Raw genomic sequence first — 14,953 nt, forward strand, 5'->3', positions numbered from 1 at the left:
GACTTCTCTCATTTACTGTTGCGTCTTTACCCATTCTCTGTATTCTGTGGGTTTTATACTTCTAAAACCGCCTTTAACCTTTTAAAGTGAGGTTTCAGGAAGGTGTCAAGGTCAGTCATACTTTTATGAAGGTCTGCATTCCCCCTACATTCCTTATTATAATTTTTTTAAATTTAGGGATTTTAAAATTAGGAATTTAAATAAAGATATGCCAAACAAATAAAGGCAGTTGTACAGCTATATTCGCTCTATAAGCTTGATAGATGGGCTCCATCTCTGTCACTGGTTGCCATTGTGTTGGCAGGGATTTGATTCCTCAGACCTGTTGCAACCCTGTAGTCCCCTCCCTTCTCTCCCTAGCAAACCTTCACATGGTGCCACTTTGCTAAGACATGTTCTGTGCTACTGCAGCAGTTTTCATGGCAGTGAGAACCTGGCCTTTCCAGGTGATTTTGGGAGATGGACTGTTACCAAGAAATTTCTGTAAAAGTCTTTTATTCAAGCCACAGTTGAAGTATTTCCTCCTCTGTGCAACTTCTGTGAGTGCTGTAGGCAGAGTTAATTACTCCTATGCCAGGACACCTATGGATAATTCTGTTTTATTCTGTGTTAGATCTAGCTATCCACACTAGGTGTCTAAATTATATGATCTGTCTTCATCTTTCTTAGACCTAGTGTTTCTCAAGGTTTGGAAAATACTCACACATGCTGGTAGTTTTTGGTCCACAATAGGTAATAAATAATAATTTACTAAATGAATAAATAATCCACCTGGATTGATTGCATTTTCTGTTTTCTGGCAAGCATACTGTCATTGAGCCCTTCATCACCAATGTCCACTGAAAGCTGTGCCAGAAACTGTTAAATGCTTTTGTATGTTACTGAGAGTCAATTCTGTGTAGTGATTTGAGGTGTGACCAGAATGTCTGGATTCAAAGAAACAAACAAGTTTCTTAACCTCTCTGTAATTCAGTTTCTTTACCTATAACATAGAGATAATAATAATAGCTACCATGTAATGTGAGGATTAAATTAATATACCTAAAGTGCTAGATCATGCCTGACATGTTTGTAATGAATCTTTTTCATCTTTATCGGGACATTGCCTTCTCTAATGGCATTAGAACCTGATTATAACAGATGATGATTTTCGATAGAAAAAAATTTGGATCTAGCTATTAAAATATTTAATATTAAAATATTTAGTTCTTTAAACTTTGTATATGAGCATGTTCTTAAATGAGCCACATGGACAATGACAGATTATGGCATTTAGATCATAACTTAAACTGAGAGAAAGAATGTCTTCTTTTTGTTTTATACCTATTAAATACTGTATTCATTAAATGTAGAATATCCAAACTCTTTTAAACATATGGAAATATATTGAATGGTAGTGTTTATTTTATGCTCTTCTCTCTCTCAGAGTTTTATGCAGCCCATTATGAACTTGATTTTGACATGATTTTTGTCTTCTAATTGGGGAGAATTTCTGTTTAATTCTCTATTTAATTCTCCCTTCAGACACTGTGCTGAGGGGAGAGAAACCTTCATTCGTCAGTCATTGAACGTTTGCTCATGTGCCTAGGCATTGTGAATATATAGGAGAATAAGGCATAGTTGTTTCTTTCAAGGAACCATCATCTCTTCATCCTTTTGGTAATATTAAAATCAGATGTTCTGGCAGAATGTATTCACAACTCTTTGACCCAGAATTCCATTTATAATACTTTATAAATGGAATAAAAATGCGCACAGAGATTTATATGTACAAGGTGTTCATTAAAATATTAATTATAAAAGCAATAAAAATTTATAAGTTTTAATACATCCATTATATTTCCAGACTTTAAATTAGAAACATGGTATTACTTAAAATATTAAAATTTTATTTTAAAAAATCTGTCCTGGTGGATTTACATTGGTGGATGAATAGAGGGTTAGGTCAGTTGAATTCCATGATCTATCAAAAGGAGTGATAAAGTGCTTGTGTCCACGTTAGAGCTCCAGTTCCACCGCTTATTGTATGTATGACTCTGGCAAATTAGTTGTTTAAAATTCTGTAAACCTCAGTTTTTTTCCTGTATGTAAAATGGGCATAATAGTAGTTACGAAGTTTGTTGTGAGGATTAAATGAATGAGTGCATGTAACCTGGAAATATAAGAATAACTCAGTAAATATTTGAGGCTCTTACTATTACTGTTTTTCCTTATACCCATACCTTCCTTAATGATGTTCTCCTTAACCTTCCTCCAGTCAGTCTAAACCAGGAATGGCAATGTTTTGTTTGGTCTGAGAATTCCCATTGCTTTGTTATAGCCATCTAGAGGTTTCTGAGGCCTTTGCCAAGCTCCACATAGCTGTCATCTATTACCTATATTGACTGGTTTTGGAAGAGGAGAAATAGAAATACATGTGCATTGGGGTTGCCATACTTGCTATAAACCTTGTGTTGTCTCTTTATACACATATTCTCTTCCCGTTCTCGTTTGGGTTTCATGTACTTTTTGTTCTTGTACCTTATATTGCTAGGAGTCTCATTAGCTTTTTTTTTTTTTTTTTAAATAAATGTTTTGGCTGCTACTGTTGCTGTTTCATAGCATAAATTAGGGTAGTAATCCAGAGATAGCCTTGGGTCCTTTTTAGCCCTGCTGCTTCTAGGCCTCTCATAAAATGCAAATATAGCTAGTTCTAAGGCTGAGTTGGCTATGCCTCATTTAAAGAAGAGTTAGATTTTTGTGAACTTTTTCTTGTTAACTGCCTTGAGTTGAAAGCTTCTGCTGTATAAGGTAACCAAATGCAAAGGAACTTTTCCATAAGGGATATGGTGTCCTTTTAGGGCAGATAGATTATGACTCCAAAACTTTTTTTTTTGTTAAATGGCCTAAAGTTTTAAATTCACACTGTTTAGGTGTAAGTTTTGTTCTGAGGGCATGCAGTAGATAACAACCAATAAACTATAATGAGTAATTAATTAAATAGCTCTTAACACATAGGCAAAATGGTTTTACTTTATAACACATTTTGTGTATTACATATAATGAACTATGGACACCATAAAAGTTTGTACTTTTCTTGATGACTTTGTGATCTACATTGATAAGTCCATGGTATTTATAAATTATCATAAATCAGAATTTTATATTAAAGAGTATAACAGTTGAATTTTGAAATCACTTGTCTTGGATTTAGTACTTTTTGTTGTTATTTTAAATCCAGGAATTAATACCATATGGTGTTCAGTTAACTTAATTTTGACTCAATTTGAAGGACAAGCTGAAGATATTTTAATGATATCACCCAGCTAGAAATCAGATAATAGGTTTTTTGAGTAAGTTGCTTTACTCTCAAGGCCTGAAGTACTTCTGTCCTTTGGCCAAGTTCTAATGCATGATTGTCACGAACCCTAAAACTCTATGGCCTTTTATTCCCCACCAAATTTCTGTCAACACTTAGGTTTTTTCTGTTGAATTTTTAATATTTGATACATAGTGGACATCAGTATACATTTCTAGTGCTTCATCTTTTTTCTTAAATTTTAATCTGAAAAGGTTGTCAATCTAAAGGTTGGTTTTCTTTAGATTGTTCTTTTATTCATTAAGACATAGTTTCAATTCTATATGGTAACTTGGTCCTGAGATTTAGAAAAAAACACATTTAATCCCCCAGTTTCACCCTCCCAAAAACTTTGTATCATTTTTATATTGACAACTAATAAAATTAACAGACTTGAGCTTTAACATTCTAGGCAGTGGAAAAAGCATTATTGAACTATAAAGTAGCCCTGAAGAGAAATCTGGCAGAGGAAGAGGAATGTTGTTATATACTGAAAAATCAGCCTACAGCAGTCAGGCACTGACTTGCTATGTATGTCCTGTTTTAACAGAGAATTGAACAGTTTTGTTATATAGTTAGTTTTTGAGTTATTTGTTGAAAGACGACTATTTGAGTTATTTGTTAAAAGAGGACTATTTATTTTTTGATCATTTAAAATTTTTTACTTTAAAATGACCCTCAACAGGCAGAGGGAGAGAACTCTTTGGTTATAGAACCTCAAGTGAAAAACTCCTGCTGGGAAGAAAGCTGTTGGGAATACACAGAGGGTGGTTTTAGGCATGTTGGAATAATTTCTGTTACCTCAGTGATAGTTACTCTTTGCATATAGGTATTTTTCCGTGTCATCACTTTACTGTGCTCCTTTGAACTAAATTTAAAATCGTTACACATTTCTCATATTCTAAATTAGGAAACTTTATAAAAACTTAGTTTTCCAACACCTCACAGGATAAATTCATTGATTAAACAATACTTTTGTGGTTTCTTTAGAGAGATTAAAAGTAACCTTTTTTTCCCCTGTGAGGGTGGGACAGGTAAGAATCAATGTTACCCCTACCTGATGTGTCAGTCAGAATTCTTGGCAGTAAAAACCAATTCAAGCATACTGTATATTTTAAAAGGATATTGGGTGGAGCTCTGTTTAATCAAATTGTTGCAAGAGTTAGAGAACCAGATTTAGGACTAAGCAGCCAGAAACAATGCCCTAAATCACATTGCACAATGATTCCCATGAGGATGCCAGTACCGTCTAGAGACAGACTGACAGACGCCACAGCCTGCCCCAGTGACACTAGCTCTGGATGACTCTAAATGCTGCCACCTCTGCCCTGGACTTGACCTTGCTGCAATTACTCCACCATTAGGAGAGTTCTTTCTGGTCTCTAATTTCCTATTTACTAGTCGCCCATTCCTAGTCTGGGCTAGGCATGTGTGTTTGGCAGAGCCCATGTCCTAGATGTATGGGACATGTGGGAAAGGGTTTGTCCTTTTGAAATCATAAGATGAAGGGAAGTTCTTAAATTTAAGATGTGGGAAACTCTTTGACCTTCTGAAGTCATGAAGTGTGAAAGTTCTGAAACTGAAGAAAGGAAAGTTCAGATGTTAGACACACAAAAAGAATGAGACATTCCCTGCATCTGATATTTTAGATGAACCTTCACTATGTTGAACCTTCACTGTGTGCTAGGCACCATGCTAAGTATCCTGCAGGCATTATTGCAGGTCATCCTCACAGCACTGGACATGAGGTGATAGGCCAAGAGAGAGTAAGTAACCTACCCAAGATCACACAGTTAATGCAGAGCTGGGACACAAACTCAGAGCTATGATTCTAAAGCCTTTGTTCATAACTTCTTTATTAAACTGACACTTAATATTTCCCCCTGATATATTTAACTGAAAATCCTGTAAATAAATCTGTTAGATTGACTCCACTAACTTTTTAAAAACCTTATATATGCAATTTAAAAGAAGCTGAAACTTTGTGACTTTAATTTTATCCATTTTTAACTAATTGCATAATTTTTTATTCTTTTTCTCATTTTGACTATTACTGTAATTCGCTTTGCCACAGGCTACAGCCTGATAAAATGCTTTCTTTCTGAGTATCAGTGCTTGTAAGCCAGTTATTGAGTGTAAGAGAGACAGATCAACAAGGAGAGGGGACATAGAATGACCAGGATCTATGCAGAGAGGGAGAAACATCATGTGCACACATGCACACACACACAGGCAGGGACACAGACAAATGCATATGGAAAGAATGGGAACACACACATATCCTACACCGCAGCATTCTTTATATCCTTTGTTATTTGTAATGGTAGGTTGAAAAACAATGAAACTCCCCCTTTGCTTCAGGAAAGTCATTAAGGCTCCCCCTCCCCCCCTGTTTTTAAGTTGGAATGAATGCTGTCTCTAGAGTAAACAGTAAGTTTTAAGTCTTTGTACCAGTTTTCATTTTAAATTGATTCATGTACTTCTGTTTTAAAGCTAAAAAATGTAATATCTAGGAGTTATAAACAGGAGCTATTATTTAACTTGGGACATATCCAACTTGGTTTTAGGGAAAAAAAGATCATAAAGACAAGCTCCCATAGTTACTATGATTTCAACCAAGCTAGAGTATTTCTTCATAAACCACAACTCTTGTTAATTATTCTTTAGTACAAGTCTGTCTGTCCTGCAGATTTTTCTGTTACCAAAGCAGCACTTTCTAATAATGTTATGTTATTCGCTTGTGCTTTGGGGACTAAATGGGCAGCTATAATTTTTGTGAAAGTGAGTAGATTAAGTGCCCTTCCACACACATACTGTTGTAAATAGTCTAAATGTTGGTTGGGTGCTAGAGAAAAATAGCTGATATAAGCTAAATGTCCATGAAATTAAAAGTGATTTTTGTCTGCTTTAAGCATTACATTTTTAATATTGAATATACTGTGATTTTTGTCCTTACCTCTATCTGATCTTTCTTAGGATATAAATTTTAATTTGAGAACTCTCATTTCCATATGAATTTTGTTTTTGGTTCAATGCAGGCTGTAGACAAAGGATTTTTGTATAAATGCAATTGATGTTGTATACTCTGCTATTCTACTTTACTTGATACTTATGCCTCTTTTATGAACTGTTTTAGTGGACCAGCAATCCTCAAATGGGCAATAGTCCTTTTATTAAGCTACCACGTTGAAAACAGGATGTTGGCATATACATAGTTGCTTATCTTTATGGACGTTAACTAATGAATTTAATTAGTCAGCTCTATAAGAAATGTCATGCTGGAACAAAGCAGTGATCCATCCAGCCCAGACTGTCCTAAAGAGCTACACCAAGAAAACAGGTTACTGACTGGAGTTCTGTCATTTCTAAAGGACACATGGGCATTTCTCATTTCTCTTAACTCACTCAGAATTCACGCAGAATACACACTCAGAATTCATGCATTCAAACTCTTCGACATTGAAGTCTGTTCTGGTTACGTATGTATGTATTGAGCTAAAATACCTATTAAGATTCGTTGGAATCAATAATTCTGCAGACAGATAGCATTTATAATGTGAACTCCAGTTCTTTCCTTGCTAATAAGCTACTTCAGTTTCTTCACCTGTAAAATATAAAACAATTTTACAGGTTTTTTCCCCTTTTCTCTCTAAATCTGTTCTGTAATTCTAATATGGTCAATTTATGAGATTTGTCTTTTTTGTCCTCATTCCTAGCCTTTTTCCCCCTACATGCTATTTAAATATAAAATATGAAGCAAATTCGTTATGTATAATGAAGGAGGCATAAATTATGGCGGGCCTCTGAATTTCTTTGAATTATCTGATGGCTGTAACTAAAGGTTTTGTGGATTTTAGGAGAAACTATTTCATAGCTGTAGTTCAGAGAAAACAGATATAGCTTGTATTGACTATTTGGGATATGGATTTATTGAAGATCTGTTTATGAGACATAATTCTACTTTTCAGTTTGTTGGAAACTGGTTGAAAACATTGCTCATTTCTCCTTTTATTGTCTCTTATACAATGTCTACCATGAGAAATTATCTTAAGAGTTTGGTTGTGGGGAAATGTCTCTGATACTCTGCTGAAAAAAATTAGAGCCTACCAGAACTATCAGAGAATGAAGACATGAACGGCAGATGAGTGAGCAAAACTTTATTTGTATTTGCAGCTGCTCCCCAGCAGTCGCATCACTGCCTCAGCTCCACCTCAGATTGTCAGGCATTAGATTCTCCAGTCCCTGGTGTCAAAATGGTTGGGGACCGCTGCCACAGGTGGTGCCCCAACATTGATCTTTATTTAGTCTTAGTGATAATATACAGAGTGTTTTGCTATGAAGAAAGGAACACCAAAATCCTAAAGGTTTTTTTTTTTTTTTTTTAAATAAGGTTGGTGTCTTGGTGAGTATGTTCTCCCTTTCTCTCTGCCTCTCTATCTCATTCTTAACCATCAATACAATGAATTACAATTGTGAGGGAGATTTTTTTTTTGTTAAGTGTTAACTTATGCTGAGATTTTATAGGACACAGTCAAGTACAGGTTCCCCCCACTATCTCAAAGTAGAGCGTTCCTATGAAACCTTTTGTAAACCAAAAAGATGTACAGCGAAGAAACAATTATCATTAACTTATATGGAAAAAATTTTGAGTGTTCACAGATCCCCAGAATAGCCCACCAAATCATACCAAATAATATGTAAAACCTAAAATAACAGTAACATATAGTAAAAGCTGGAATGGTATAAATATACCCATGCCAGGGGGCTGGGTAAAGGGATTAAGGGATAAACATTGCTAATTACAGAAGTCACAGGGATAGGGAGTACAGCTTGGGAAGTGTAGTCAATAATATTGTAAAGGCTATGTGTAGTGCCATATGGGTGCTAGACTAATCGGGGGACCACTTCATAAATTGTTTAAATGTCTAACCATTGTGCTGTATACTTGAAACTAATATAAAATAAAATAAAAATACATACCATGCTTTGTACACCCATAAGTCCAGTCAAACAAGAGACTTTGCATTTATCCATTATTGAATACTGACTGAAGGAGACCACTTCGCTACTAGCAGAACCAATAGTTACTTGGGCATCTTTCAAAATTCTTTCTCTCTGAGTGTAAATAGTATGAAGGGTGGATGCAGGCAAGTTCAATACACATACAATGTCTGATTTGTTCACTGCGGTTGAAACACCTACTACATGCAGTTTTATGTTGTTTAACACCCTTATGAACTCTGTTAGGCTTTTCTGAAACCTTAGGACACATCTTGCTAATGGATGCACAAAATAAATTGAGATAAAGCACAGATGCTCACAGATGCCAAGTGTGGTTTCCGGGGAAGGAGCTTGGCGGGGCCACTCTTGCCACTCAGGGTGCCAGTTGCCTCTTTCTGATGGCTCTCTTCAAAACAAATGCTGAATGCTATTTTTACTTTTTGTCTTTTTTTTTTTTTTTTGGTAAAAGTGAAAACCCTCTTTAATTTCCCTTGGTAAGCAGGTCCTTGAATGACATTGTTTTCTTCAAAATCGTTTGTTGTAACATTTATGAGATGCTGTAGCAACTTAACTCTTGTTTACATCAGTTAGTTTGTGGTAAAATTGGTTTGTTGTATATTCTTTCACCACAGTTTCAAGAACTTATCCTCAATGATAAGTGAGGACTTAACTGCACTAATAATGTAAGTCTTTCAAAAAAGCAAAGTGGAATAACACAAACTTTCAAAAAGCAGGGGATACTTTTACCTAGAAGACTTACGTATTCATATTTAGGCCTTTGGGAAACTTTAAATCATCAGTCTTTTGAGTCTCTCCATAAAGCAGTAAGTTGTTTAAGTGACATGTTTTTAGTCAATGGGGATAATTTGTTCCAAGGAATTTTTACTTTCTCCAAATAACTGAGGATATTAGCATAGCAGGGCTGTATTTCCTGGGTAATGTGTGTTGATAGTTAAATAATCGCCTTTTTATTTTATAATAAGGATGTTAACTTTTACTGCATGATAAGCAGTGCAGGCATCTAGTAATAAGTTTACAATTTAGAAAGAAAATATCCCTATAAAATGATTTTTTGATTAATAATATCTTAAAAATCAGATTCTTTTGAGTATAAAGGCCAATAAATTTTATTCCATAGTGTTAGGAACTAAAGTGTTCCACGTTAAAGAATTTTCCAGAAAAGGAAAATTAGTAATTATATCTCTAATTATGTTGTAAATTTTAAGAAATAAATGGAATACTTCAATGTGTGTATGTATATTTATCTATATATTTATTATCGAGAGAAGTATTTTAAACATCTAGAAAAAAATACAGAAACTATTTTGATAAACACCTGTGTACCCATTCTGTTAAATCTTAACATTTCTTCCCTGACTTCCCAGTGTGTATAGAATAGCCATCACTTAGAGGTGATTAAGGTTAATCATGCATGAATACTAATTAGTAAACTGTGCTATGCCTACCTTACTCTTGTTCAGTTCCCTTAGACCTAAGTGTAGCATATTCTTCTGGTTTATTCCTTAATGTGCCAGTTTTCTTAACAATGAACCTTCCCCTTTTGTCCTCTTATCTAAAGCAACTTTGGAAGAATGGAACAAATTTCTTAAATGAGCAGCCTATATTTATGTTACTCCTATGGGGTAAATGTAATATTTGTAACTAATAATTTTATTCCAGATGATAATAGTGAAAAAGGAAGATTATAGTCGTGAAAAAGGAAGAAAGATTTTGCATCCTAGAGATGTCCCTTTCTGATTTGTACAAGTTATTCAACCACTCTGTTATTTGTTAGCATTCCCATAGGAAAATCTTGTGAATTAAGTGAGCTAATGTAAATATCTGGCACACAGAAGTTGCTCAGTAAAGGTTACTTTAATATCACTGGCTTTCTTTCAAGTGGGTGGACTTGGTGAAGTCTGATTTCCAAATGAGTGGGGGCATTTCTGCAAAAAATACTCGAGTTCCCCCCAACCCTGTCCCCAAACAAAGCAGATTTAAACATTATATTTCATCATCCAGCCCTTCAAACCCCTGCTAATTGTTTTCATTGTACTTTTGGGGAGGGGGCGGGGGTTGTACCTAAGGTCTGATAGGCACATAACAAGTGGTTTGTGAACCTTAAACTAAGTGAAAATAAATTGTTCAAATGAAAGATATGTGGATAAGTCAGTTTGGGGGCAATTCTAGAGAACTCTTCCCAAAACTGGTATCTTTGTTTCGGTCTTCAGAGACTATTAAATGTGACCACTGAGTCATACTTGCTGTTTTCTCTGTCTCTGGCTATCTCTCTTAAGACCCTGAAGCTTGCCAGCCACAGTATGTTTAAAATACAGAGTAGGTCTTAACCCAGGGGGAGTTTGTTTATTTAAAGAAAAATAATTAAGTTCAAACATCCCTACCATGTCATAGCTAGTCATGTTAGAGTTAGTGAGTTCTTTTGATTCTTTTGTTGGTCATGGTGTCTAAAGTAGCAGATACATTTGAAAGTAGTTAAACTTTTCCTGAGATTACTTGGAACTTTATAATTCCTAACAGAAATCCTTAAAGGAGTGAGAGGAAAGGGAATGCCATTTATTTTTCTAATTGTTTTATAATGGGACTCATTTAATTCAAATCTTTAACTGCTCCTTTCTCGTGTTATAACAAAAAAAAAAAAAAACAACAACAAATAAACAAACAAAATCCTACACACTGGAGTAGCTATATCTTCATTAATTATTTGAAGTTAGGATCATAAGAATCTTTTAAAAGGGACAGTATAGTTCTATAGACATTTATACACAAAGATATGAAAATGACTTCTGTCTTTCAAATAATTGTCGTCTCCAAAATTTATTACTTATTCTAGCATATTCTCTGCCAGATAAGAAAATCTGAGGCAGATGTTTTGGGCTTGCCTAGGATACCAGGGCATATCTCTTGGATGAGTAACTTGTAAAAATTGAGTCCTAAAGGAGGTAGAGGAGGAGTAAGTCAGAATGAGGTCTAATGTGCCAGGCAGAGGGAAAAACAAGTCCTGAGGCCCTGAAAACATGTTTGATGTGTTTAAGCAAAGTAAAGAGACCAACCAATATAGATAGAATGGAGTGAACAAGAGGGAGAGTGGAAGGAAATTAGGTTAGAGAGATGGGGAAGGGAAATACCAGATCTTAGTCCTTATGGCCTTTATAAAGATTTGGCTTTTAGACTGGTGAGATGGACTCAAAGGGTTTGAGCAGAAGAATTACATGATCTTTCTTTTGAAAAGGACTTATCTGACTGACTGTTGAAATGAACAAGGGGAGAGGCTAGGAAATCACATAGAGAACTATTACAGTGATGCAGATGACAAGTAAGGTGGCTTGGACCATGGTAGTACGAGTGGAAGTGGTAAAAGGGGAAATATTATGGATCTCATTTGAAACTGGAGCTCCCAAGATGAATACTTAATGGATGGTGATGAATACTTCTGCATGTAATGTCTGGTTGACCCGTTTTTAATGTTGGTAAGATTAATCACTGGGTTCAAGTTTTGTCAACCTGATTTATCCATTATAAAGCATCTTCTCATCTTTTACTCAGTGGTTTTGACAACCACTGATCATTTTTTTGGATTCATTTTTTTACTAGGGGTTAAAAAATGGGTGATTCCTACTATCATTCTTTCGACATTTATTGCTTGAAATACTATAAAAAAAGGCTTTCATGTATTGATTGCTTGGTTATCCTTGGGTGTTTTTCATATAAGAAAGCCAGGATAAATGCTTGACTATTTCTCTTTATCAATTTTAAGGTAATAAGTTAGTGCCCTAGCAACTTTCAAAGATGATAATGAATTTTTTTATATGTTTAATGTTTCAATCAGTGGTAGTCATTATCATTTTTTTAATATTCCAAATATCATCATTTGGTGTTCATTTGATCTTAAAACATGGTATATTCCGAATAAGAACTATAAATCAAGGTGTATTCTGAGAAGTCTGTCTTCCATTTCTGTCCCTTCCACTTTGCTCTCTCTTTTTTCCATAGATAACCATTTAAAAATTATTTTGGTTTATCCTTCCATTGCTTCTTTTTGAGAGAAAAACAAGTCTGTATTAGCAAGTCTGTATTCCCCCAATTTTTTACAAAAAGAGTAGCATTTTGTGGAATACAGATTTAGCTACAGGATGGGAAGTAGGGAACTACTGGGTTCCTTGAGAGTTATTCTTGAGAGTGTCAACTTTTCATTTTTATGAAAGATTTTCTCTTATATTCTTAGCTGTCTTCACAACCAGTACCTCAAAGAACACATCTATTTAAAAAAGAAAAAGACCCCCAAACCCCAACTTACACCATTTCTCAGTATTTAGCAAAATTGCACATCCAGCAGTTCTCCTTCTCAGAATCTTTCCCAGAGATTGCAGTAACAAAATTATGAAGTGGTATCTGCCTTTGTTATGTTCCTTGAAGGCTAGGTTCATGTATTGATTATCTTTTAATTATGGGCTATGTTTATTGAGGAACAAAACAATAAAGACAGTATAGTTGGCATGAACATCAATGGTATATGTGTGGGAGAAATGTCATTTTGACACTGCCGATTTGAAATACTGTCAGGGTAGATATCAATTAAAGTTAAATCATTAATTTATTCATTCTTTTAGTAAATATTTACTAAGCACTTAACAACATGGCAGTCATTGTCTTAGGTGCTTGAAAGATACCAGTAAATAAAACCAACCAAAATCTCTGGACCTCACTTTCTAAAGGTGTGAAGAAGAAATAGACAAACAAGTATAACAAATAGGCAATTAAGTTATTGGTTTCAAATGTGCAATTTTAGGGCTTCTCTTCTACCTCTTTTCTTTTTTCTTTTTCCAATCTATAAATGGCATTTTTGGGAACTATAAGACTCCAGTGGATAAAAGGAATTGAGGACTGAAAAGATTATAGATTTTGATGCTCAGTATATCTAACATAACTATAGAATTCTGATCCTGTGGGATGATAGCCTGCCTATATTGCATCCCTCCCACCTTAGCCTCAGCTCTGTTACTGTTTTTATTAAAAATTGCTCAAGAACTCTTGATAGTTCCCTCTAATCACTTAAATATAATTGTCCTTAAAGATTTTATGTTTTTGTTGTAATATATTCTTAATTACTACATCTTTATTTCAGAAATGACCATTAAGAAGTAGATGCCCAGATGCAAAAGTGATGAAACAGTCAATTTGTCATAAAGTAAGATGCAGCTGTGGCTTTTCAACCAGATTAGTAAGTGTGGCCAACATTTTTTTTAACTTTCTACTTATTTTATCTACTTTGAAAAACATTTAATAAAAATATAGTGGACATTTCTTAAAGTGTCAACTTGTATTTCTTTTTTAACTGTAGATTATAGTACAAATTCTACTATATAGTTCTAGAAAATGTATGATGTCTGTGCTGTACCTTTTAAGAACCATAAAGGTAATATTCTAAAATCATAGCTTTAGAGGAAATATATGAAAGAGTCACTATAACGCCATTATCCAAACACAGCTACTCTTATAATTTTTGGATATTTGTTTTCCTTACCAATCTTTGTTCTACACATTTAAAAAAACATAATTTTGATCATAGGTATTGTAAAGAGTATGCTTCTTGTAAATCTTTTAAAATTAAATTTCTTTCAGATGTCTCTCCCCCAGGGAAAAAAAATGTACGCTTCAATACAGAGTTTTTTTATTGGGGTGACGAAAATATTCTGGAATTAGATGGTGGTGATAGTTACACAACTCTTTGAATATAGTAAAAACCACTGAATTTTACACGTTAAAGAATGAATTTTACAACTTGTGGATTATACCTAAAAAGTACCATTACCAAGAATATCAAATCTTGACTAGAGTAAAACCCAATTGAGTACTGATGTTTTACAATGTGAAAATATGCCACACATCATTATGTACCTAGCAAAATGATTTGATCTAGTCAGTAGAATAATACATATTTTTGTAATGCTGAAAATAATAAATTTTATAATATTTTAATATATAAAAATAGAAATAAAACAAATCCCCTATACCTAGCACAGATTTTAAGACTATTTCCGGAACACTGGAAGACAGACGTATGGTCCAGTTTTATCCTAGAGACATCCAGTATCCTGATTATTGTGTTTATCATGTATTTTTAAAAAGTTTTAGGACATATGTTGTATGTATTTCCCAAAAGTAGACTGTTTAATTTTTCACAATTGAATTACATGTGTAAATTCTTCTGTGAATTAATTTTATTCTTATGACATTCTTGATATTCGCCCATGGTTGTTGTAGTCATTAATTTTCATGACTATATTGTATTCCTTTGTGTGACTATTTCAGATTTAATCTATCTAGTTATTTTTCTAATGCACAGTTACTTATATAGAAGAGGACATTCAATTTTGTATTCCGCTCTTATTGTTACATCTTAGTATTTAAATTATGTTTTATTTTGATCCATTAAGACTTGCATTCTATCAGTACGATTAATATAATACGCTGTAATTTGCTAAACCATTCCTCAGTTGGATTTATCTTTTTATTATCATAATATTACTGAGATAAGCATTTTTTCATCTTAGCACTTTATAATTTTCTTAGATGATTTCTTAGTATACTTTTCCA

General features: G+C 34.1%; 1 protein-coding gene across 6 annotated transcripts in view; it reads left to right on the top strand.

Annotated features, from left to right (window-relative positions):
* Positions 1-14,953, top strand: part of FRS2 (fibroblast growth factor receptor substrate 2) — an 89,678-nt gene that overhangs the window by 29,906 nt on the left and 44,819 nt on the right. For 5 of the 6 annotated variants that reach the window (XM_023520736.1, XM_023520726.1, XM_023520735.1 and 2 more), the window contains exon 2: positions 13,482-13,577. The exons of the other annotated variant lie outside the window; for it this stretch is intronic. The gene's annotated coding sequence lies outside the window, so the exon portion shown is untranslated. The remainder of the gene's footprint in view (positions 1-13,481; positions 13,578-14,953) is intronic. 6 annotated transcript variants of the gene reach the window in all.

Source organism: Pteropus vampyrus, unplaced genomic scaffold (genome assembly GCF_000151845.1).
Source record: "Pteropus vampyrus isolate Shadow unplaced genomic scaffold, Pvam_2.0 Scaffold9, whole genome shotgun sequence".
In the NCBI taxonomy this organism is placed as follows: domain Eukaryota; kingdom Metazoa; phylum Chordata; class Mammalia; order Chiroptera; family Pteropodidae; genus Pteropus; species Pteropus vampyrus.